Source organism: Phascolarctos cinereus, unplaced genomic scaffold (genome assembly GCF_003287225.1).
Source record: "Phascolarctos cinereus isolate Bilbo 61053 unplaced genomic scaffold, phaCin_HiC Scaffold_6;HRSCAF=336, whole genome shotgun sequence".
Taxonomy (NCBI): Eukaryota; Metazoa; Chordata; class Mammalia; order Diprotodontia; family Phascolarctidae; genus Phascolarctos; species Phascolarctos cinereus.
Window position 1 is genome coordinate 1,886,039 of NW_027556069.1, and position 22,706 is coordinate 1,908,744.

At 39.2% G+C, this 22,706-nt stretch overlaps 1 long non-coding RNA gene across 1 annotated transcript in view; it reads right to left on the reverse strand.

Moving 5' to 3' along the window:
- The window catches only part of LOC144458185 (uncharacterized), a 124,434-nt gene extending 109,709 nt beyond the window's left edge, over positions 1–14,725 (reverse strand). The window contains exons 1-2 of the long non-coding RNA XR_013487745.1: positions 14,521–14,725; positions 12,594–12,685 (exon numbers count right to left, since the gene is read on the reverse strand). This is a non-coding gene — a long non-coding RNA (uncharacterized LOC144458185). The remainder of the gene's footprint in view (positions 1–12,593; positions 12,686–14,520) is intronic.
- Positions 14,726–22,706: the final 7,981 nt, after the last annotated feature.

The window sequence follows — 22,706 nt, forward strand, 5'->3', positions numbered from 1 at the left end:
AAGTACAAAAAATAACAGAAGAAAACAATTTGTTAAAAACTAGAATTGGACAAATGGAAACTAATGTCCTATGAGAGAGCAAGAATCAGTCAAACAGAAACAAAAAAAAAAGAAAAAATAGATGAAAACATAAAATACCTCATGGTAAAACAACTGACCTGGAAAATAGATCCAGGGAGACAATTTAAAAATCATTGGACTACCTGAAAATCATGATGAAAAAAAGAGCCTGGACAGTATCTTTCAGGAAATCATAAAGGAAAACTGCCTTGAAGTCCTAGAACCAGAAGGTAAAATAACCATAGAAAGAATACACCCTCACTACCTGAAAGAGATCCCACAATTGACAACACCAAGGAATATAATAGCAAAATTCCAAAATTACCAGATGAAAGAGAAGGTGCTGCAAGCAGCCAGAAAGAACAATTTAAATATCGGAACCACAGCAGGATTACACAGGACCTTGCAGCTTCTACTTAAAAGACCACAGGGCATGAAACATGATATTCTGTAAGGCAAAGGAGCTTGGATTGCAGCCAAGGATCAACTACAAAAAAATGAGCTTGATTTTTCAAGGGAGGAGATGGATATTCAAGAAAATAGGGGACTTCCAAACCTTCCTGATAAAAAGACCAGAGCTCAACAGAAAAATTTGATCTTCAAGTAAAGATTCAAGAAAGACATAAAAAGGTAAATGGGACAGAAAGATACAAAATGTTGTTAATAAGGGCAGACTGTTTACATCCCTACAAGGGAAGATGACACTTGCAACTCTTGAGAACTGTATTCTTATTACACCATATTAAAGGAGTGTACATAAAGTGGGTGAATATTAGTTGACTTTGATGTAATGATAAAAAATAAAATAAAATAAAGTGGGTTAAATGGATCCAAGTAAGTGGATTAGTGTGATCTTAAAAATGTACTGAGAAAGGAGGAGGCAGGCAAGGGTAAATTACATTACAGGAAGAGAAAGAAAATTCTATTGGAGCAGAGGGAAAGAAGGGGGGGTGAGCATTGTTTGACCATTACTCTCTTCAGATGTGGCTCAGAAGGGAATAGCATAGTCAGTTGGGTATAGAAATCTAGCTTGCCCTGTGGGCAGTGGAGGGAGGGGAAAGAAAGAAGGGAGGGCGATAGAAGGGAGGGGAGAAGAAGTAAGGACAAAGGGGAAGAAAACGGAAAGAGATAATAGAGGGAGGAGAGACTGGAGGAGGCAGTGGTCAAAAGCAGGGCACTGGTAAGAGGGGGAAAGGAGAAAGGAGAAAGAAAAGGATGAACGGGGGAAAAAGGGATGGAGAAAAAGACACAGATGGTAATCATAACTGTGAAAGTTGAATTGCTATCTTTTTTTCTCTTCTGTTGAGTTTTGTTCCCTCTTTCTTTCTTTTTTTGTGTGAGGCAATTGGGGTTAAGTGACTTGCCCAGGGTCACACAGCTAGTGAGTATTATATGTCTCTGGCTGGATTTGAACTCAGGTCCTCCTGACTTCAGGACCGGTGCTCTATTCACTTGTTCCTCTTTCTAATGGCTCCTCCTATTGGTTTTAATTTTTACTTACAACTTCACTAATGGGAAAATATGTTTAATAGGAATGTAAATGCATAGCCTATATCAGATTGTGTGCCGTCTTGGGGAGGGTGGTGGGGAAGAAGAGGTATAAAAATCTTAAACTCAAAAGCAAGTGGAAGTGATTGTTGATAAATCAAAATAAATTAATAAAATTTAAAAAAAATTTCTTGATTAAAAAAAATATACCACAACCTTTTCAGCCATTCCACAATTGATGGGCATCCCTCAAGTTGCAATTCTTTGCCACCACAAAAAGAGTTGCTATAAATATTTTTGTACATGTGGGCCTTTTCCCATTTGTATGATCTCTCTGGGATATAGCCCTAGAACTGCTGTTGTGGGGCAAAGGTATACACATTTTTATACCCTTTAGGCATAGTTCAAATTGCTCTCCAAAATGGTTGATCATTTCACAACTCCACCAACAATGTATTAGTGTTCCAATTTTCCCACATCTTCTCCAACATTTATCATTTTCCTGTTTTTCATGTTGGCCAATCTGATAGGTTGATGTGGTCCTCAGAGTTTTTTGATTTGCATTTCTCTAATCAATAATGATTTAGAGCATTTTTTCATATGACTATAGATGGCTTTAATTTCTTCATCTGAGAACTGCTGTTCATATCCTTTGACCATTTATTGGGGAATGGCTTGTATTCTTATAAATTTGACTTAATTTCTCTATATATTTTAGAAATGAGGCCTTATCAGAGGACTGGTTGTAAAAATTCTTTCCCAATTTTCTACTTCCTTCTAATCTTGTTGCATTGGCTTTGTTTGCAAAAACTTTTCAATTTAATGTAATCAAAATTATCCATTTTGCTTTTCAATGTTCTCTATCTCCGTTTGGTCATGAATTCTTCTGTTCTCCATAGATCTGATAAATATTCCTTGCTCCCAGTTTGCTTACAGTATCAGCCTTTATATCTAAATCATGAACCCATTTTGACTTTATTTTGGTATATGGTGTGAGATTTTGATCTATGCCTAGTTTCTGCCATATCTTTTCCAGTTTTCCCAGCAGTTTTTTCAAAGAGTGGGTTCTTATCCCAGAAGCTGGGGTCTTTGGGTTTATCAAATAATAGATTACTATAGTCATTGACTACTGTGTCTTGCATATTTAACCTATTCCACTGATCCCCACTCTATTTCTTAGCCAGTACCAAGCAGTTTTGATGATTGCTGCTTTATAATACAATTTAAGATCTGGAATGCTAGGCCACCTTCCCCTGCATTTCTTTTCATTAGTTCCTTGATATTCTGGACCTTTTGTTTTCCAAATGAATCTTGTTATTATTTTTTCTAACTCTATAAAATAATTTTTGGTAGTTTGATATGGCACTGAATAAGTAAATTAGCTTAGGTAGATTGTCATTTTTATTATATTAGCTTGGCCTACCCATGAGCAACTGATGTTTTTCCAATTATTTAGATCTGATTTTATTTGTGTGAAAAGTGTTTTGTAATTGTGTTCATAGAGTTCCTGGGTTTGTTTCAGGAGGTAGACTCCTAAATATTTTATAATGTCTACAGTAAGTTTAAATGGAATTTCTCTTTCTTCTCTTGCTGTTGGGCTTTGTTGGTAATATATAGAAATGCATGATTTATGTGGGTTTATTTTATAGCCTGCAACTTTGCTAAAGTTGTTTATTATTTCAAGTAGTTTTTTACTTGATTCTCTTAAGATTCTCTAAGTATATCATCATGTCATCTGAAAAGAGTGATAGCTTTGTTTCTTATTTGCCTATTATAACACCTTCAATTTCTTTTTCTTCTCTTATTGCGAAAGCTAACATTTCCAGCACGATATTTAAACACAAGTGGTGATAATGGACATCCTTGTTTCATCCCCGATCTTATTGGAAATGTTTCTAGCTTTTCTCCATTGCATATGATGCTTGCTGAAGGTTTTAGGCAGATGCTACTTATCATTTTCAGGAAGACTCCATTCATTGCTATGCTTTCTGGTGTTTTCAATAGGAATGGGTGTAGTATTGTTTTTGCAAATCTATTGAGATGATAACGTGGTTTCTTAGTTTTTTTGTTCAATTGATCAATTATGCTGATAGTTTTCATAACACTGAACCAGCCCTGCATTACTGGTATAAATCCTACCTGGTCATAGTGTATTATTCTTGTGATCAGTTGCTATAATCTATTTGATAATACTTTATTCAAAATTTTTGCATCTATATTCATTAGAGAAATTGATGTATAATTTTCTTTCTCTGTTTTTAATCTTCCTGGTTTAGGTATCAACACCATATTTGTATCATAAAAAGAATTTGGTAAGACTCCTTTTTCACATATTTTCCCAAATAGTCTACGTATCATTGGAATTAATTGTTCTTTAAATGTTTGATAGAATTTGCTAGTAATTCCATCTGACCCTGGAGATTTTTTCCTAGGGAGTTCATAAACAGCTTGTTCAATTTTTTTTCTAAGATGGGGTTACTTAAGTATTTTACTTCTGCTTCCTTTAATCTGGGCCATTTATATTTTTATAAATATATATCCATTTCACTAATATTGTCAAATTTATTGCTATACAGTTGGGCAAAATAGTTCCTACTTAATGTTTTCATTTCCTCTTCCTTGGTGGTGGATTCACCCTTTTCATTCTTGACACTAATAATTTGGTTTTCTTTGTTCTTTTTTTAATTAAATTAACCAAAGGTTTATCTATTTTATTGTCTTTTTCATAAAACCAGCTCTTAATTTTATTTATTAGTTCAATAGTTTTCTTAATTTCAATTTTCTTAATTTCTCCTTTCATTTTCAATATTTCTAATTTGGTGCTTAATTGAGGATTTTTAATTTGTTTTTCTAGTTCTTTTAGTTGCATGCCCAATTCATTGATCTCCTCTTTTTCTATTTTATTTACATAAGTATTTAGTGATACAAAACTTCCCCTAAGAACTGCTTTCACTGTATCCCATAAGTTTTGGTATGTTGTCTCATTACTGTCATTCTCTTGATTGAAATTGTTGATTGTTGCTATGGTTTGTTGTTTGACCCAATAATTTTTTACAATTAGATTATTTAGTTTCCAATTATTTTAGCCTATCTTTCTTTAAATATAAATTTATTTATTTTTAGTTTTCAATATTTACTTCCGCAAGATTTTGAGTTCCAAATTTTCACCTCAGCTCACCCCTCCCCCCACTCCAAGATGGCATGCATTCTGAATATCCCTTCCCCTAGTCTGTCCTCTCTTCTATCTGTCCCCCACCCCTTCTCTTATTCCCTTCCCGTTCTATTTTCCTGAGGCAAGATAGACTTCTGTACCCCATTTCCTGTATTTCTTATTTCCCAGTTGCATGTGAAAACATTTTTTTAAACATGTTTTTAAAACTTTAGGTTTCAAATTTTCTCCCTTCCTCCCTCCCCACCCACCCTGAATGACAAGGCAAGCAACTCAATATAGGTTGTACATGTGCAGTTATGCAAAACACTTCCTTACTACACATGTTGTGAAAAACTAACTCTATTTCCTTTAATCCTATCCTGCCCTCCCATTTATTCTATTCTTTCTTTTGACCCTGTCCCTCCTCAGAAGTATTTGCTTCTGAGTACCCTCTTTCCCAATCTGGCCTCCTCTCTATCACCCCCCTGCTCTCTTGTCCCCTTCTCCCCCTATTTTCCTGTATGGTAAGACAGATTTCCATACCCAATTGGATGTGTATGTTATTACCTCCATAAGCCGAATCCTAAGAGAATAAGATTCCCTCATTCCCTCTCACCTTCCCCCATTTCCCCTCCACTGTAAGAGACTTTTCTTTTGGTTTTTTTTGTGACATAACTTAACCCATTCTACCTCTCCCTTTCTTCTTCTGTAAGTATAATCCTCTCTTACCTCTTAATTTTATGTTCCAGATATGACCCCTTAATCTTCAACTCACCCCATGCCCTCTATCTATTTTCTATCTATCTATCTATCTATCTATCTATCTATCTATCTATCTATCTATCATCTATCTATCTATCTATCTATCTATCTATCTATCTATCCATACATATAATTTTTTTCCTCCAACTACCGTAATACTGACAAAGGTCTCATGAGTTATAAATATCATCTTTCCATGCAGGAATGTAAGCACTTCAACCTTAATAAGTCCCTAATAATTTCTCTTTCCTGTTTACATCTTCATGTTCCACTTGAGTCTTGTATTTGAAAGTCACATTTTCTATTCAGCTCTGGTGTTTTCATCAAGAATGCTTGAAAGTCCTCTATTTCACTGAATGACCATTTTTTCCTGAAGGATTATGCTCAGTATTGCTGGGTAGGTGATTCTTGGTTGTAATCCTATCTCCTTTGTACTCTGGAACATTATATTCCATGCCTTGCAGTGCTTTAATGTAGAAGCTGCTAAATCTTGTGTTATCCTGATCGTGTTTCCACAGTACTTGAATTGTTTCTTTCTGGCAGCTTGTAATATTTTCTCCTTGACCTCAGAACTCTGGAATTTGGCTACAATATTCCTAGAAGTTTTCCTTTGGGGATCTCTTTCAGGAGGAGATCTGTGGATTCTTTCCATTTCTATTGTGCCCTCTGGTTCTAATATATTGGGGCAGTTTTCCTTGATAATTTCTTGAAAGATAATGTCTAGGCTCTGTTTTTGATATTGACTTTCAGATAGTCCAATAATTTTTAAATTCTGTCTCCTGGATCTATTTTCCAGGTCAGTTGTTCTTCCAAAGAGATATTTCACATTGTTTTCTAATTTTTCATTCTGTTGGATTCGTTTTACAGTGTCTTGATTTCTCATAAAGTCACTGGATTCCAATGGCTCTATTCTAATTTTTAAGGAAGTATTTTCTTCAGTAAGCTTTTGGACTTTCTTTTTCATTTGGCCAATTTTTCTTTTTAGGGCATTTTTCTCCTCATTGGCTTTTTAGACCTCTTTTGCCATTTGAGTTAGGCTATTTTTTTAAGGTGTTATTTTCTTCAGTATTTTTTTTGGGTCTCCTTTAGCAAGCTGTTGACTTGTTTTTCATGATTTTCTTGCATCACTGTCATTTCTCTTCCTAGCTTTTCCTCTACTTCCCTTAGTTGTTACTCAAAATCCCTTTTGAGCCCTTCCAAGGCCTGGGATTGATTCATATTTTTCTTGGAGGCTTTGGATGTAGGAGCTTTGACTTTGTTGTCTTCTTCTGGTTATATATTTTGATCTTCTTTTTCACCAAACTAAGATAATATAGTCTGACTCTTTTTGCGCTGCTTGCTCATGATCCCAGCCAATTACTTGAGTTTTAAACTCTTTGTTAAGAGTCTGCTTCCAATGTGGAGAATGCACTGTCCCAGGCTTCGGGGGTTTGTACAACTGTTTTCAGAGATACTTGTAGGGACCTGTAAATTTTTAGTTCTTCCAAGGTGGTATGATAAGGGGCGGGGCGTTTACTCCTTTCCTGGCCTGTGACCACAAGTACTCCTTTGTGTCCTGTAACTGTGAGGAGGGTTTTCTCTCCACAGCCACTACAAGCTTCACCAAACCAGTGCTCCTCCTCACCCCAGGACCGCCGCCCAGAACTGTGACCCAAATCTAAGCATGCGTTCCTGCCTCAGCACTGGCAAAGACATCCCTGCAATCCCTCTCTGATCAGCCACTGGATTCCCCCTCAATCTATGTGCCAGAAGCTCAGGAGGCAGCTGCCCCACCCAGGGCCGTACTCTTGGGGAATGGAGCTGAGACCCTGCTTTCATTCCTCTCTCAACACAGCAACAGACTTTTCCACTGACCTTCTAAGTTGTCTTTGGCATTAGTGAATTGAGGAGTCTGGGAACCACCACAGCTGCCCGCGATTTAGTCCTCTGAGACCTGTTCCAGGTTCGCTGTGGCCTGCGCGCCCACGCTGCACTCCTCTCACAGCCTGGTGCGATATACTTCTCTGATCAATCATCCAGGTTGTCTTGGGCTGAAAAATTGTTTCCCTCTGTGTTTTTATGGGTTCTGCTGCTTTAGAAGTTGTTTAGAGCCATTTTTATAGGTATTTGGAGGTGTTTGGAGGAGAGCTCAAGCAAGTCACTGCTTTCACTCCGCCATCTTCGCTCCCTAGTCTGTCTTTCCATGGACCTTTATTGCATACAATTTTTATTGCATCATGATCTTAGAAGGATGCATTCAATTCCTCTGCCTTTCTGCATTTGATTTTGAGGTTTTTATGATCTAGTACATCAGTTTTTGTGTATGTGCCATGTACCGTGGAAAAGAAAGTATATTCCTTTCTATCTCCATTCAGTTTTCTCCAGAGGCCTATCATACCTAACTTCTCTAACATTCTAAATACCTCCTTAACTTCTTTCTTATTTATTTTGTGGTTAGATTTATCTAATTCAGAGAGAAGGAGGTTGAGGTCCCTCACTAGTATAGTATTGCTGTCTATTTCTTCCTGTAACTCCCTGAACTTCTCTAAGAATCTGGATGCTATGCCATTTGGTGCATGTATGTTTAGTAATGATATTACTTCATTGCCTATGGTGCCTTTTAACAGGATGTAGTTTCCTTCCTTATCTCTTTTGATAAGATCTATTTTCGCTTTTGCTTTGTCTGAGATCAGGATTCCTACTCCTGCTTTTTTTTTTTTACTTCACCTGAAGCATAATATATTCTGCTTCAGCCTTTTACCTTTACCCTGTGTGTGTGTCAGTCTTTTTCAAATGTGTTTCCTATAAATAACATATTGTAGGATTATGGTTTTAATCCATTCTGCTATACACTTCCATTTAATGGAATTAGGCAGATAGAAGCTAATGACTCTATGAGAGAGCAAGAATCAGTCAAACAGAAACAAAAGACTGAAAAAAAAGATGAAAATGTAAAATACCTCATTGGTAAAACAAATGACCTGGAAAATAGAACCAGGAGAGACAGTTTTAAAATTATTGCTCTATCTGAAAATCACGATGGAACAAAGGGCCTGGACGCTATCTTTCAGGAAAGCATAAAGGAAAACTGCCCTGAGGTCTTAGAATCAGAGGGTAAAATAGCCACAGAAAGAATCCACTCATCACCTCCTGAAAGAGATCCCAAATTGAAAACACCAAGGAATATAGTAGCCAAATTCCAAAATTACCAGGTCAAAGAGAAAATACTGCAAGCAGCCAGAAAGAAACAATTTAAATATCATGGAACCACAGTCAGGATTACACAGGACCTTGCAGCTTCTACATTCAAAGACCATAGGTCATGGTACATGATATTCTGTAAGGCAAAGGAGCTTGGATTACAATCAAGGATCAATTACCCAGTGAAAATGAGCATGATCTTTTGGGGAGGAGATGCATATTCAATGAAATAGAGGATTTCCAAACCTTCCTGAAAAACGCCAGAGCTCAACATAAAATTGGATATTCAAATACAAGACTCAAGAGAGTAAAGGTAAGTGGGACAGAAAGATACAACATGTTGCTAATAAGGGCAAACTGTTTACATCCCTACAAGGGAAGATGACACTTGTAATTCTTGAGAACTGTATTGGTCTCCACTTTATGACTACAACAAAAAAGGTGTTATAAATATTTTTGCACACACAAGTCTTTCCCACATTTCTTTGGTCTTTTTAGGGTGTAGGCCTAGTGATGGGATAGCTGGGTCAAAAGGAATCCTTAGTGCTTTGGAATATAACTTTAAAATTGATTTTCAGAAAGGCTGCACCAACACTTTATTCCTGGACCTGTTCTGCCACAGTCTCTCCAACTACTGTCAGTTTCTTTTTCTTTTGTTGTCATTTTACTAATCAGTTCATAAAGGGTAATTAGTCATTCTCTTAACAATATTTCCACTTATCTTTGGTGTCAATGCCCTATTACTCACTCATAGCTATGAAGAACAACAGAATTGCCTTCATTTCATTTTCTAATTATTAGTAATTTTGAACATTGTTCTCTATGTTTGTGGATAGTTTAGACTTCTTCCTGTGAAAACTACATGTTAATATTCTCTGACCATTTATGTCGCAAAATTCCTCTTATGCTTATAACTGAGAATTGCATCTCTGAATACCTTACTTGTCAGAGAAGCTTTCTGTTAAGATTTTTTTCCCACTTATTGCTGCTTTTCTAGTTTTACCTGCCTTAATTTTCTTTTTAGAAAAATATTTGAGCTAATTTAAATGAAAGTAATTTAAATGATAATTTGTACCTCTATCTATAGATGAGAAAGGTAATTTTTCAGTTCTGGAATTTGTTTACAATATCTCCCTTTTTGTCTAATTCATGTATTCATTTGGAGCTTTTCTTGGTTTATGTTGTAAGATGTGGATCTATACCTAATTTCTTCCATACTGCTTTTCAGTGCTCTCAGAAGCTTTTGTTGAAAAGTCAGTCCTTACCCCCAGTAGTTATGGTCTGTGAATTTCTGCAACACCAAAATACTAGGTTCACTGGCTTCTCACACTATGCCCAGATTGCCTCTCTTTTATTACAGACTCTAGGATTGAGTGGTCATTTCCTCCCAGCGTTTCCATCATTTCCATTCTAGCAAACAGTTCCTTCCTATTACCGAGAATCTGACCCTGAATAGTCAGTCCATGAACATACATTAAACACTTTCTATGAGCCAGGCATATTGCCAAGTAAGTGCTGAGGATAAAAAGAAAGGCAAAACACAGTCTCTGCTGTGAAAAACCTCAGTCTAATGGGGAAGATAACATGCAAACAACTATGTGGAAACAAACTACAGGATGGAATAAAGTGGGATTAATAAGCAGTGAGAAGGGGCTAGAATTAGGGGGGAATCAAGAAAGACTTCCTGTAAAAGGTGGGATTTTTTAATAGGATGTGAAGGATTCCAGGGAAGCAAAGAGGTAGAGATGAAGAGTGAGAGCATATAAGATACGGGAGACAGCCAGTGACAACGCTCAGAGTGAGGCAATAATGCCCTTTCCCTTTGCTGGTTCCCGCACTTCATAACAGATCAAATGATCACTAATGCAACTGAAGAAGTTATTAGGTAGAAGGCTGAGTAGATGAAGCATTCAGCCAAACTCTCCCAACACTCCCCATTACACAACTTTAAAATAATGTCTCACATCAAATTCTCCAGTGGCACAGCCAAAAAAATGTCACATTGAGACTTTCTCCCAAGCCCAAGATAACTTGATAGGTTGCAAGGAGAGATCTGTAGCACAGGGATGGAGACTGCCCTGGAGCCCATGTACATGTAACATGAGTGGTGGGACCAGGTGACAGAGTGAAAAGGAATACTATCTAAATCAGTTACTACTGATGACCTTGATTTAATTCTTCTTTGATTGTAGAATTAAGGTCTCTTCTTTAGGAAAAATTAGCCCTAACAGCTAAGTCAAACCAACAAATGTATTCTCTTCAGTGTATGTTACTTATAGAATTAGTGAATAGATTGATTGAAAAGATTTTATCATTATTAGCTGATAATTCAGAATAAGACATATATCATTGTAAGAATAAAATAATCTCAGGATTAGAAGACTCTTAATAAAAGCTAAGTTCCCCTACTGGCAGCTGAAGAAAGACAGATTGACAACAAGTTAAGTTCTTTAGGGTTGAGTAGTGTAATCTTCTGAGGTTTGATTTCCCTTCCTAGCAAGCACAGGATTGGAGTTGGTGGGACTGCTAACTACAAACCACGTGTCCCTCTTTCTCAGTCTTAGTTCAAACTGCAGGTCCTTTGAAAGGAAGCTTTCTGGTTACAAAATGCTTCAGCTGTAAGGCAAGGACTTCTGGGATACTCTCATTTGGACAGGTAAATGTTGCCAACAGTACTGATTTGGGTTAAGAAAGCCTGGGAAAAGCAAACCAGTCAGATGACCTGCCTTGTCCAACTGAATTATGTTCAAACAAGTTTCCTTAGATTGCTGTATTTTTTATTCCTCTTTTCTATCATAAAAATAAGCTCTGAAATCACTACTTTGTCACTAATTGCTGAGGAATTTGTTGACCTGACTAAAGGGGAAACTGTCAACCATTACTATGAAATCATTGTATATAGTTGGAAACTTTGTACCTCAGAATTATTTTCTATATCAGATAACTAATTTGAATATCCACAAGCAGCAAAAGCTTTGGGAGCAATCAAGGCAGAGACAATTAAGGGAGCCAGTAACTGGTTAAAAAGAGATGGAGACTCCTATGGTAGCACTAGACACAAGAGTGGAAGCTGTTTGGACACTCCATTGCCTATACAGACTTCTGGGTCACAGTTCAAAGGCAGAGAGGAGCACTTTCTGGCAAGAGGGAGCAGGGACCCTGAGTAGCAGTGTCATTTTTTACCTACAATGCATCAGGGAATACTGAATACTGAAAAAACGCTATCTTAAAAGAAAAAAAAATGAACAAGGCAAAAATGAGTTCTCTAGCAAAAAGTTCCCAGGACCAGATTGATTTGAAAGTGAGTTCTACTAAACATTTAAAAAACATTTCATCCCAATACTATTTGAACTACTTGAAAAAGCAGGTAATGAAAAAGCCCTATCAAACTCCTTTTATGGCACAAATACAGTTTTCATACCTAAACAAGGGTCTGGAAATATATACCCACTAACATATTCATGGTGAACCTGTGAAATGACACATCCATTTTGGAAAATAATTTGGAAATATGCAAAGAAAGAAAAAAATGTCCAAAGCCATAAAAAGAAGGCCTCCATTACACACCAACAAAGGCATTAATAGGAAAAAAGTCCCCATATACTCCAAAATAATGGTAACAGCACTTTTTGTGACAGCTATGAATTAGAAACAAAGTAGATACTCATCAACTGGGGAATGACTAAACAAGGCTTGGAACATAAATGTCATGGAATACTGCTACCATGCTGTAAGAAATGATGTGTACAATGAATAGAGAGAAGTATGGAAAGATCTTTGTGAACTGATGCAAAGTGAATTAAGCAGAGCCAAGAAAATAGTATATATGCACAGCAACTACAAAAATTTAAATAGAAAGAATAATACAAAAAAAAATTAAAAGTACCTATAACAAAACGTTAACAATTAAGTGAGACTGAAAAGGACACATGAGAAGATACCATCACCCTACCGAATCCAGGAGATGAGAGGTCCATAGGTGTTATACATGGCACACCTTGTCCTGAATTCATTGATCAGATGTGCTCATTTTTCTTTTTCTCACTAAAACACAAAATACAATTTGTCACATGGCATGGCTATTGAGGATGGGGAGAGGGAGAGATACATGGGATGCCATAGTGATGTAAGCAATAGAAAACATCAATAAAAAAATGTTGTAAGGAGGTCAAGTATCTCAAGGGAAATGATGGAGTGGGGGAAGGAGGAAAGAAAGGGGGTTGGAGTTAGTATCAGATCTCAAACTATACTGAAGTTTAGTGATTATGAACACAATTGTTGCTCTTGTTTCATCATGTCTGACTTTTCCTGCATTTCGGGTTGTCTTGGCAAAAATTTTGGAATGATTTGCCATTTCCTTCTGCAGCTCATGTGACAGATGAGGAACTGAGGCAAACAGGGTTAAGTGACTTGCCCCGTCATAAAACTAGAAAATGTCTGAGGCCAGAATTGAACGAAAAGAGATGGGTCTTCATGACTTCAGGCCCTGCAGAATATCTAGCTGTCCAGAAAGCAATTTGAACTTGTCGAAAATTCAAAAGGTTATCAATGGAAAACATTACATATGCAATGTACAGGAGCAAACTAATGAAAATAAAATGGTGTTTAATAAATCCAAAGACAGAAATGGCACAGGAAAGTGCATGGGAGGACACACTTTATGATTTAAAAAAAAACAGATGGGATTAAGGGAAAAGTAGTTGGGGAAAAATTTGATAGGACATCAACACCTCACAACACCATGGATATATGTATGAGGTGTAAAGGGGGAATCAATAGCAAATTAGAGGATCAAGGAAGAAATTACTTTTCACAACTATGGATAGAAGAAGAGATTATGACAGAACAAACAACAGAGAATTACAGAAAACAAAATGGATGATTCTGCTTTTATAAAGTTGAAATGTTTTTGCAGAAACAGATCAAATGCAGTTAAAATGAGAATGGTAACAGTTAAGTGAGGAAACACATCTTTGGGGTAAAGTTCTCTAAGGACTATGGCATATGCAAGATATGAAAGGAACTCATTCCAAATTCTAAGATTAATAGCCATTCCCCAATAAGTTAAAGGAAATGAACTGGAAGATTTCAAAGGAAGAATTCCTAGCTATCAATAGCCCTAGGACAACATACACAGTAACTACAAAAATTTAAATAGAAAGAATAATACCAAAAAAAAATTAAAAGTACCTATAACAAAATGTTAACAATCAAGTGAGACTGAAAAGGAAACATGAGAAGATACCATCACCCTACCGAATCCAGGAGATGAGAGGTGTTATAGATGGCACAACCTTGTCCTGAATTCATTGATCAGATGTGGATATGGAGGAGGGGAGGAGAAGACTTCCTAGACTCTCCTCTCTCCCCAGTCCCCAGGTTAAGCCAAGGATGGGAGGAAGAGAGGAAGAAAGGACAGCAACGTCCACCAGAGGAGGGCGCATCCCTAAAGGCTTCTCCCTGCTGGCCTTCACCGCATCCCATCCCACCTCATGATCCCGGAAGCCCCCAGCCCTCCAGACAGAGACCTGGGCAGGCAGAAAGCCACAGGCAGGAGCAGCCCTGAACACATAAACCCCTACATACACACAGACACATACCAAAACTCACTCTGTCACACACACACACACACACACACACACACACACACACACACACACACAGACGACCTACCTACATATACAACATAAGCATGAACTAAGGTATGGATACTCCCAGGAACTTCCACCCACCCTTACACACATCCTCCCGGGCACTAAGGGAAGTCAACTGAGGAGGGGAGGGAGGTGAGCTTCACGAAAATGTTAGGGGAGAAAGGAAGAGAACAAAAGGAGAAGAAAGGGAGGGGCTGAGGCAGGAGCAGGGGAGGGTGCTCTTACCTCACTCACACCCACTTAGGCACTAGCAGGACCCTCAGGATCCGTCAGTCTGGAAGATGGGGGTAAGGTGGGGGTAATGGAGGGAAAAGGGCAGGAAGGGGAGGAGAAGGAAAGTGGGTGAGGGGTATGGGGATCCTGAGCTGCTCACCCCACTCCTGTCCTCCAATGGAGACAAAGAAGACCTCCACTCAATAGAGGGTGGGAGGAGGCGGGCACTGTGACGTCACTTCGGGGCGGGGCTCGTCTCCCAGAGCAGAGGGGGAAGGGAGGAGAGAGGAGAAGGGCTCTGTGACATCAGGCCCAGAGCAGTGGGAACGCCCCACCCCAATCGTTGCTCTCTGTCCCTATCACCCAAAGTGGCTAGGGGAGCGGGCCGCAGGGCATCCTCCACCTGGAGATTAGCCCGGGGCTCCCCAGGGTCCCAGCTTCCTGAGGGCAGGCTGCTGGGGACAGGGGTGAGGAGCAGCTGCTGAGCTCAGCTTGGGGTTGTGGAGGGTAGGACCCTTTACGGAAACGGGGAGGGGGAGGACAAAGAGAGAGGGGGAGGTCGTGGGAGGGGTGTCCTGGGCTCCACAAAAGGGAAGAGCACAGTAGCGGCAGCCCCTGAATGGGACTTGCATTCGTCACCACCCCCAGAGCAAAGGAGGAAAGAAGGGAAGGGGCAGATCTCAGCCTCCTTTCTCCAGGCAGAAGGAGACAAAGATCAGGCTGGGGGGGGCACCCAAGGTGGCACACGCGTCTACCCCCCGCTGTTTAGGTGTGGGTACCCTTGTCTAAATCCTATATGATATAAACCTTCCAGAATCCAGAGAAGAGGGAGCCACACCCTCCTTTCTGGCTCAGTCTCCTCTACCCAGGGACTTAATTTCTTTCTAAAACTATTTCAGATTTGGGGTTGTATCCTCTCCAACACCAGCCACCCTGCCACTAGTGAATTGGCCTAGAGGATAGACACCTGGAAATGGAATCACCAGACCTAGACTGAAGTTCTGCCTTATTAATAAGGTTACTTTCCCGGGCCCCTGAGGGGGTTTGAGACTCATTCTGTAGCCCATCCTGTACCTTGAGATCCTGGAACTTGAGAACTTCTTAAGTCCTTTGCCCCTTATCTCAAAATGCCATACAACTTGCACCAAAAGGATTGCCATTGTTTCCTTATTTTGTGTTCCTCATCCTGTCATTTATCTTCCTCATCCTGTGTCACTACAATTTTTCCTTATCTTGACAACCACTTTCCTCTCCCATATGAAACTCTAAAAATATGCCACTATTCTACAGGCTGTATACTTTTCTGTCTATATAAGCCTGGGTCTTTTCTTACATCAGCACCCTTTGTTTAGCTCCTTGCTAACCTCAGGCCTGTGAAGCTTTGATGAAATAAAGCTCCCAGTGACCACAGAGAAGGTCTAAGTGAATTCTTTCACACCTGAACCAGCTCTCCCAACTCTAAACCTCAACAGATCTTTATTATGACTAGGAGATGCATGCAATAGTTTTATTCCACAACAACATTCCAGTTCTAGTATAATTTATTTTTGAATTCTCTAGGATAGCAAATATCTGTCATCTATTCACTTTTGAAAGATATTCAGCTTCTGATGGATAATTCCAGCAACCAGTTCATGTCTTGCTAACTATTCCTTAAGTACTAATGTCTTACAACTTGCAGCTAAGTTTTGCTCAGTTTCTACCATTTCCTTCCACAGTCTGTGATGATTGCTAAATCTGGGCTCCTTAAGAACAATCCATAATTTCTGCTAACTGAACTGATGTGGGATTTGCCATCAGAAATCCCCTTCGTTTCTATAAACAAACCCATATGACCAGTATGTGTTCAGTGATTCTCTGTACTCACATTCTTGGTTGAATTCATGTGAAATTTCACCTATGGAGTGCATTTAGACTCCACTCTTGGATCTTTGTTATTCTATAAGGATTCCCCCAGAGACTGACAGCTTTCACATACACTGGACACATCAAGAAGGCAAGAAGGAGTAGGAACTCTGAGGAGAAGGGTGGTTTTCAGTCACAAGGGACCAGGGATTCTGAGGAACAGCATTGCTTCTGGTCATAAGGAAGTCCTTGTATTTTGGTGAGAATCCCTTCTCTCTCTTCCTAAATGCGAAGTGCCTGGGTGAAATGAAAGTGTCAGGTGTCTCCTGAGCATGCTTAGAAACCTTGTTGATTGCAAAGCTTCCTTGGCTGGAGCTCCATACACCACTTTTTTTTTATGCATCCTGTACCACAGTAGCCCAAATACCACCTCAGCCAGAATTGTGCCTGTAACTCTCAGAGTAATCCGCTCATTCCTTAGAACCCTCTGCCTGCTAAATCAGGGAGAGCCTTTCCTACTTTCCAGTCCTCCTCCCAGAAGATGGCCTTCTTAAAGTAGCAATCCTCTTAGACAGGATCTAGTGTAGAAACACCCTCTCCTATTTCGGCAAAAATCAACAAAAACAGATTTGGAAAGTATCCTAACAAAAATCTACCTAATAATGAAACACAGAGATCAGCACTTCCTCATTAAAGACGAGGGACGGAATTGAGGGATGTTGTCAAAGCACATATTAAACAAGTTTAAAACTGACAGAAATATTTTTGCAGCAACAAAGAGATTTTAACACTTCACAATAGTAAAAGAAGTTTTAAAAGGAAGTGAATTAGATTCTTACCATCTGGATGTGTCCAGTGTATCTGAAATTGCTTAATCTCTGGGGAATCCAATAAAATAGCAAAGATCCCAAAATGGAATACAAATGAACTCCATAAGTGAAATTCCACGTGAATTCAACCAACATTGTGTGTATAGAGAACCACTGACTACATGCTTGCCATGTGAGTTTGTTTATAAAAATAAAGGGAGTTTCTGCAGGCAATGCCAGATCAGGTCACTGTCAGCAGAAATAACAGAAATATTGTGCTTAAAGATCCCAGATGTAGCAATCAGCATAGATTATGGAAGGAAATGGTAGAAACTGAGCAATGCTTCACCGCAGGTTGTAAAATATTGGTAAGTAATGAATAGCAAAACATGAACTGGTGACTGGAATTATCCATCAGAAGCTCAATATCTTTCCAAAGTGAAGAGATGACAAATGTTAATATTACAAATGGAAATCTCAGGATATCCTTGAGAATTAAAAAATATATTTTAATGGACCTGGAACTTTGTCATGGAATAAAACAATCAGCCCCATCCCCTAGTCATAGCATTGATCTATACAAATTCTGGAACACTGTTTTTAATAGCACACCAAGTATTCCTAATCTCCAAGCTGCATGGATGAAAAGCTTTCAACATATAACAACCCAGGGGAAGAACTGAGAACCACGTGGGAACAGCATGAGAACCATTTGATCCCCACAGCCCTGTCTCCTCCTGGAATTTTCCTAAAGTTGTGTTCATGGAACCTGCAGCAAATGGGTTAATATTCCATTACTTTTAATCACTTACAAAAGATGGTAATGTTGTGCTTTGATCTGAAGGATATCAAACAGAAAAGTATCAATTGTAAGATGTGTACACATCTTCAAAAAGACTAACAGATCAATAATAATGATAATAAACTCTTCTTTAGGTTGTCATGGTTTGAAAAGCACTTTGCAAACATCTCATTTGAACCCTATAATTTACTTAGCATAGGTGTTATATTCACTGTCATTTTACAGATAATGAAAATTGAGGTTTAGAGAGTTTAAGTGGCTTGCCTATGGTCACACAACGGATAAGGCAAGAACATCAGTCTAGGTCTTGTGACTCCAATTCCAGATGTCTCTTCACTATGCCAATTCATTAGTGACAAGAAGGTTGGTGTTGGGAGAGAACAAAACCCCAAATCTGAAACCATTTTAGAAGAAATATTAGAAGTCACTTGGTGGAAAAGAATGAGCCAGAGAGGAGGATGTGGTTTTCACTTGTCCAGGCTCTGCATGGTTTATATTATATAGGATTTAAACCAGGGAACCCATATATAAACAGCGGGGGCAGAAGCGCTGCCTTCCTGTGTGTCCGCCTGCCCCTCCAGGCCTGATCTTTGTCTCCTCCTGCCTGGAGAAAGGAGGCTGAGACCCGCCCCTTCCCCAGAGAAGCACTTTCCTCCTCTGCTCTGAAGGTTGTGAGGATTTGAAGTCCCATTCAGGGGCTGGTGGATTGTAGATGCTGCTCTTCCCTTTTATGGAGACCATAACACCCCTGCCTCAACCTCCTCATTCTCCACTTTCTCCTCCCCCTCTCCATTTCCGTAAAGGGGCCGCCCCTCCACCACACCAAAGTGTGTTCAGCTTCTGCCCCTCAGCCCCAGGTCAGCCATGAGCCCACCTCCAGGTGGATGATGCACTGAGGCCCCCTCCCCTAGCCAGTTTGGATGATGGGGGCTGAGAGAAACGAACGGGGGGCACCCAGCTGCTCTGTCACAAAGCCCCCTCCCCTCCCTCTTCCCTTCCTCTTCCCTTCCTCTTCTGCTCTGAGAGGAGACTATCCCCGCCCTGCGGTGACGTCACAATACCCGCCCCCTCCCACATTCTATTAAGTATAAGAATTCTTTGTCTCTAGAAGAGGATGTGAGTGGGGCGCTAGCAGCTTGGGGTCTGTGTGCCCCTCACTTGCCTCCCTTCCACTCCTCCCCCCCACTCATTACGTCCATCTCATCCTCACCTTCCAGACTGACAGACCCTGAGGATCCTGCGAGTGCCCAAGTGGCTGCGTCTGAGCTAAGTGCTGCTTCCCCTGCTCCTGCCTCACCTGCTCCCTTTCTTCTTATCTTCTCTTCCCTCCCCTGCCCCAACATTTTCATGTGTCCCACCCTACCCAACTGCCTTCTCTTAGTGCTCAGAGGGATGTGTGTAAGGGTGGATAGAAGGTCCTGGGAGTATCAATACCTTTGTTCACACCTCTGATGTGTAGTAGGGTAGGATCATCTGTATGAATGAGAGTGTCTGTGTTGGTGTCTGGATGTATGTCTGGATGTTCACGGGTGAACATGTATTGACCTGCTATTCCAGGGCTGCAACTGCCTGGGGCCTCCTATCTACCCAGGCCTTTGCTTGGAAGATCATGAGGTGGGCTGAGGGTGACTTAGAGGCCAGCAAGGAGAAGACTTTGGGGACATTCCCTCCCTGCCCTTTTCAGGTGGATGCTTCCATTCCTTCTTCCTCCCTTCCTCCCATCCTTGGCTTGGCTTTAAGGCTTGGGAGAGAGGAGACTGTCTAGAAACCCTTCCCTGCCCTTTCTCTATATTATTTCTTTTGTTTAGTGTCAATTCATTTAATGATATACTTATTTTTTGTTCTGGTTTCGACCAGCACCTGGCAAAAGGGGTGTTTCTATGGATCTTGTTGTTGAACAGAAAGGGGGGGACTGCCCCTGAACCTGCAGATCTTATGATTTGCAGACTGAAAGAAGAGAATTGTTTTAATGTGCACTTCTCTCATTATGAGGGATTTGGAGCATTTTGTCATAGGGCTATTGATAGCTTTGATTTCTTCTTTTGAAAACTTCCTGGTCATCTCCTCTGAACCTATTGAAAAATGGCTCTTAATCTGAGAAATGGGTATCAGTTTCTTCTATATCTTGCATATGCAACAGTCCTTAGAGAACTTTGCTGCAAAGAGGTTTTTCCTCACTTCACTGTTAACCTTTTCATTTGAAGTGCACTTGATCTGTTTCTGCAAAAATATTTCAACTTTATAGAACAGAATCATCCATTTTATTTTCTGTGATTCTTTCTGTGGCTTATTCTGTCATAACCTCTTTCCCTATGCATAGATGTGAAAAGTAATTTCTTGCTTCTCTAATTTGCTATTGATTTCCCTTTTACACCTAATTTGTATAGATTGTCAGTTTTGCTGTCATATGATGGAGCAAAATAACTCCTAGTCTTTACTTTAATTTCATTTTCATTGGTTATGCATTCACCCTTTCATTTTTGAGTGATAATTTGGTTTTTTTCTTTCTTGTTAGTCAAATTAACCAATGGTTTATCTGTTTCATTAGTATTTTCATAAAACCCCATCTTTTTCATTTATTAGTTTGATTTAAAAAAAACTTTCTTAATCTCACCTTTGGTTTAGGAATTTCCATTTTAATGTTTAATTGGAGATTTATCATTTGTTCTTTTTCTACTTTTTAAAATGTAGTGGCCGGGGCAGCTAGGTGGCACAGTGGATAGAGCACCAGCCCTGGAGTCAGGAGGACCTGAGTTCTAATCCTGTCTCAGACCAAACACTTGACACTTATTAGCTGTGTGACCCTGGGCAAGTCATTTAAACCCAATTGCCTAAAAAGAAGTGCCCAATTCATTGATTTCCTCTTTCTCTATTTTATTCATGTAAGCTTTTAAAGATACAAAATTTCCCCATAAGTACTGCATTGGTGTATCTCCCAAATTTTGGTATGTTGCCAACTTGTTTTAATTATCTTTAATGAAATTATTGATTGATTCTATGGCTTGTTCTTTGACTCACGCATTTTTTAGGATTCGAATATTTAGTTTTCTATTAATTTTTAATCTATGCTTCCACTATATGCTTCCAAATAATTTATATTCCATAGTGATCTGTAAAGGCTGTGTTTAATATTTCTGTTTTCTCCCTTTGCTTATAAGGTTTTTATGCGATAACATATATTCATTTTTTTTGTGAAGGTGCCATGTCCAGCTGAGAAAAAAGTTATATTCCTTTCTATGTCCACTCAGTTTTCACTAGAGTTCCATCATATCTAAATTTTCTGATATTATTTTCCTCTCCTAAACTTATTTTAAAATTTATTTTATGTATAGATTTGACTAATTCTGAGAGGGGAAAGTTAGGGCCACCTGTTAGTATAGTTTTAATGTCTGTTTCCTTCTGTAAGTCATTTAACTTTTCCTTTAAGAAGCTGGATGCTGTGATATTTGGTCATATTTGGTCAGTATCAACATTATATTATTGTTTGTGGTACATTTTAGCAAGATACAGTTTCCCTGCTTATGTCTGTGAATTAGTTCTGTTTCAGCTTTTGGTTTCTCTGTTATCATGATTGCTACATTTTATATTTCAGCGAAAGTGTGTGTTGGCGAGGAGGGGATGGTGAGGGGAGGGAATTGTCTGAAGCTTCAGGTCCTTTCACATTGCAGTTTTCAGAGCTAATTCTGGAGGCTTAAAAGTTTTCAGTGGTTCCAAAGTGATGTGATTTTGGGAGAGTTTCAGTCACTGCTTTCTTGGTCTGTGCTTTGGTGCTTAGCCAGGAAGAACCCCTGATCTTTTGGGACTGCAATTAATACTGCTTCTCAGAGACCCTGCTCCCTCCTGCCAGAAAGCGCACCTCTCTGCCCCTGACCTCTGATCTAGAAGTCTGTATAGGCAATGGAGTGTCCAAACATCTTCCAGTCTTGCATCTAGTGCTAGCACAGGGGTCTCCATAAGTTCTTTCTGACCAATTACTAGGTTCCCTTCCTATCTCTTGCTTGAGACCTCCCAAAGCTGTTGCAGCTTCTGACTATTAAAATTAATTATCTGAAATACAAAGAATTTTGAAGTACAAAGTTTCCAGGTAAATAAATAATGATTTAATAGTAATGGTTGATAGGTTCCCCTTAAGTCAAGTCAAATAATTCCTCAGTAATTAGTGACAAAGGAGGAGTTTGCAGAGCTTATTTTCACAACCCAAAAGGAGAATTAAAAAAATTACAGAAATCTTGGGAAACATGTTTTGCACATAAATCAGTTGGAGAAGACAGGTCATCTGACCCCTTTGATTATCCCAGTCTTTCTTAACCCAAATTTCTTACTGTCCAGCAACATTTGGCTGTCAAAGAGAGATTAGCCAAGACATCCTTGCCTCACACTTGAAGCCCCACAGAAAGCTTCATTTCAAGGGACCTGTAGTTTGAACTAAGCCTGGGAAAGAGGAACTTGTGGTTTGCATTTAGTAGTCACCCCCCACCCTCCATCCTCCAGTTGTCAGAAAGAGAAACCCAATCTTTAGAAGATGACACTACTCAGCTAATATCTAACCTCTAGCAAAAGAAAATAAGGGAGCTTATCCACTAAGTCTAGAGAACTTAGCCTTTAGTTAACCCCCTTTCTCCAGCTGCCAGAAAAAGGGGAACATAGCCTTTAAAAAAGATTCTTATAATTCTATGATTATTTTATTCCCACCAAAATTTCTATCTTCTTCTAAATTATCTGCTACTAAATGATAAAGTCTT